This window comes from Ostrinia furnacalis, unplaced genomic scaffold, assembly GCF_004193835.3.
Source record: "Ostrinia furnacalis isolate ACB-3 unplaced genomic scaffold, ASM419383v2 OfSCF7591, whole genome shotgun sequence".
NCBI lineage: Eukaryota > Metazoa > Arthropoda > Insecta > Lepidoptera > Crambidae > Ostrinia > Ostrinia furnacalis.
This window is the reverse complement of record NW_021137830.1, coordinates 374,584-378,547: the sequence shown is the minus strand read 5'-3', so window position 1 is coordinate 378,547 and position 3,964 is coordinate 374,584. Positions and strand designations below refer to the sequence as shown.

Below are 3,964 nucleotides of genomic sequence, written 5' to 3'. Positions count from 1 at the left end.
GAGCAGAGCCGGGTGCACAGCTATATCGTAGCTGTATAGCGTTATGACTGTCTATTATATCTATTCGATTCGTGAGAACTTGGATGAATTTCAGCTAAAGATAGCTGGGTATTGATCCACGTCAGACGCTAATGGAAGCTCGTAAAATTTGATACTGAAGTTGTTAAAGCCCACGCGATTGGAGAATACGCCTAGTAGGTAAGAAAAATACAAAATTTTGGCATCTTAAATGAACTTTAAATAATAATCTTTGGTGTGTTAAGTAAATTAAAAACAAATTGCCTTAATTTAAATTGTCCAAAAAATGTGGAACGCTTCACGATTTTGCGTGTCATCCTTGCGCAGGGGCCATGCTAATCTTCTCTGTATCGTTCCAATTTTAGTATATGTACTGCCGAAGCAAGTACACTTTGTACGGTAAAATTTTTCTATATATACTAACCGGGGTAAAAAACTTTGATAGCGCGATTCAGGTTTCCATACTACGGCGCTCTCGCCATAGAACTGTCGGTAAAGCGCCATCTATTGGTGACGGGTGAGAAACTACCCGCTTACATACCTTGAACGAAACTTACTTTTACTCGTATCTAGGTGATCGGTATTTATTTATTCAACTTATTCAGAATACTATTTTTGATATTTTAAATTAATTTAAATAATTAAAATGATTTTTTTATTTATAAAATACACTTGCGAGCAAAAGTATGGAGTTAATAACTGAATGACTCATAGAAGGTAAATAAAAACAGTACCATTTTTTAAAATAAAGATTATATTAGTAATTTGTGTAATAACAAACCGTTAGCCCGTCGTACTAAACTAAATGCTTGTGTCACGAGTGAGCTCACCACAATAGTCGAGGTACGGCGGGGACCGAACCCGCGTTCATCGATCACGAGTCGGCCAGTCCGACCCCTTCACCGTTCGGCTATCGTGGCTTCCAAATTTTTAAGGTAAATAAAACACAACGGGGTGATTCCCGTACTTAAATAATTAAGTAGGTATATATAATTAAGTAGGTATATCTAATTAAAAAAAAAGAACTAGTTCCAATGATAAATTAAATACATTCTATTTCCCCAATTTAGAGTTCTGAAGCTAATTTCAATTACAAAAATTTAACTGAAGAGTATTCAGCACGAATCGAACAAAACGAAACTTTCGTAAAGGGAAAGTTACAGTGTAAGTTTCCGAGTTGCCAAGTTGCGATCTTTGAAAGGGCTGTAAAGTTGCGAACAATCCAGTATGATTGATGTGCTGAGTTGGCAAGACTTGGCAAGACTTGGCAACCCTTTGACCTGCTAATAAAAAGGTGTTGGATGTTGAAATTAATTATTTTCGAGTTTCAATCGAACTTTTGAAGCATTGTAGACTTGTTTATGATGAATTATAACTGTTATTGTTCACCTGTTTTAACAATAAAACTGAATATGAAAACTTTATTCTGGTTCTTTTATTATTTACCGTACGACTACTTACTAACTACTGGTACTAAACTTACGGTTGTAGGTTATTTTCAGTTCAATGAAACTAAAAAGTTTGGAGTTTATTTCGCACTCATACTTTCAAAATTAAAAGTCAATTAATTAGGTACCCTATTTTTCATTTTAGACATTAAATTGTGTGTGTGTAATCGTATTTCCTCATACCTATTACTTACCTCTTTGCAAAAATATACCCCACAAAGAATCAACAAGATAAAATAACTGTGTCAAGAAAATATCTTTATCATTGTTTATGGCAAATTGAAAAATAAAAAGTAAATAACTTCACACAGAACCTGTAAATGTAAACGTGTTTCAACGCGAGAAAACAGAGTTTTCGTCGCTTATTAACTAAAAGCAAAACTGTGTCGCACGCTGTGTAGTGCCATGCATAAAATAAGCACACGCTACGAATATTCGTGTGTTTTCTTAAGAAACCAAGACATATTTTCGTAACCACAGACTAGGGGAGCTAGAGGACAGGGAAAATGACAAAGTTAAAAATCTGCAGTTAAAAAATCTTGCTTTATTCTTTTTATCTTTTAAACAATCGATAGTAAAATCTCAAATTATGTAGAGTTCTGGCAAGAGATTTATATTATTAATTAGTGACGTTTTATAACTACTGTCTATCTGAAAAACACCGCCGTGGCCTTCGTCACCGTAGGCCACGGCATATGATGAGTGGGGTCCCGTTGCAGTGGGCATCTTGTTGGTGGATGGGTGGCACTGCTCGCTCAGTTTACTCTTGTTTTTATTTTTTCTTCTTCCATTATTATGTGCCACTATCATGTCTATGTAATTGCCTGTATTTGTGTGATGTCCATTGTAATAAATGTGTCTTTCTTTCTTTCTTCTTTCTTATGCATGTACGGGAATATGAACTTGTCTTTATTTAGTTGTTCATAAATGAGAACATGTAATACATTATTTGTGCTGGATGCAGGCCGCTACAAACCGGTCAATATGGAAACTATTGGGGGAGCCCTAGTTTCAGCAACCGACGACCTATGGATGAAATGATGAATACATTACTTTTCCTACCACCGCCACTAATAACTATGATACACAAAAAAAACTTAGCTTTTACCTCGTCTCCCTACTCTTTTATTTATTTATTGATAGGTATAGTTACAGTAGGTACATAGAATACTACTTATTTAGTAAAAATACAGCTACAAATTACTTACAAATCTATGGACCAATTACAACTGCACACAACTTTAGTCTGTGACTTCAATTCTATTTATTAATCTTTCTTTCGCGAATGCATACAACTTATTTGTTTAAGCTTAATGCAGTCGTGTGCAAATAAAGACTACCTGACTTACGCCCGTATTCATAAACGATGCTTGCTTAAGTGAAGCAGCAAATCGAACGCACAGCGTTGAATAGAGCTCTGTGATTGGTTCGTGTGTCACTCTATGCGTCCACCACGCGCACTGTGAGACCTCTGAGGCTGAGTTGCACCACGTAACTTTGACGATAACTATTACGATAACCGGTGTTTTTGTATAGAGTTTGACAGATTTTTGACGTTTGTCACAGTTAAAGTAAGATGGTGCAACCCAGCCTTAGTAATGTTTGTGAATACGGGCGTTAATTTAAAAGGAACCAAGTTCGCGGTAGAGGCTGATTGGATGTTAAATCACTATGTGCGGACGACAGCGCGTCAAGTACAACATTGACATATTAATTATGTCGTTTTAATAGGGTCTTATTTTGCAATGTCCTAATTTATAATGGTACCTAACTACTTTGAAAAATATGTCTGAGCATAGGATTTTAGAATAATTTTCGATAGATCCAGGAAAAAAAATTCCTAAATTTTTTTATTAATTTTTTGCATTAATTTTTTTATACATATAAATAATAAGGCTAATTAAAAATAAGTAAAACCTGTTTCTGTTTTTCATTTATTAGAACTTAATTAAATTTATTATCAAATCTAATCATGTCTATGACACCATAATTAGATAAAATTAGAATTAAAATCAACAATACACGAATTCTCCAAAAAATGTGGAACGCTTCACGATTTTGCGTGTCATCCTTGCGCAGGGGCCATGCTAATCTTCTCTGTATCGTTCCAATTTTAGTATATGTACTGCCGAAGCAAGTACACTTTGTACGGTAAAATTTTTCTATATATACTAACCGGGGTAAAAAACTTTGATATCGCGATTCAGGTCTCCATACTTTTGGCGCACTTCCATACAAGCGCTTGAACAGCGCCATCTATTGGCATTGTGTTCGCAACGTGGCGTATTGCCAAACGGTGAGTGAAGTATGTTTGCACTAAAAATAAACTGATGTAGGTAGATTGTTTCCTCATGAAACAATGTAATAATACTTTAAATTGAAATACATTAAAAAACATCCAGGCAAAGTATCTGTTTATTTACGCTAGATTTCCATATTCGATCTTCAATCCAAAGATTTTAGCAATCTTTAAATCTTAATCTAAGAAACCAATTTGT

General features: G+C 34.8%; 2 non-coding genes across 2 annotated transcripts; both read right to left on the bottom strand.

The window, feature by feature from the left end:
- Positions 1-300: 300 nt before the first annotated feature.
- Positions 301-407, bottom strand: LOC114365474 (U6 spliceosomal RNA). The gene has a single exon (XR_003656955.1). It is a non-coding gene; the product is annotated as a U6 spliceosomal RNA (small nuclear RNA).
- A 3,093-nt stretch (positions 408-3,500) lies between these two features.
- Positions 3,501-3,607, bottom strand: LOC114365473 (U6 spliceosomal RNA). The gene has a single exon (XR_003656954.1). It is a non-coding gene; the product is annotated as a U6 spliceosomal RNA (small nuclear RNA).
- Positions 3,608-3,964: the final 357 nt, after the last annotated feature.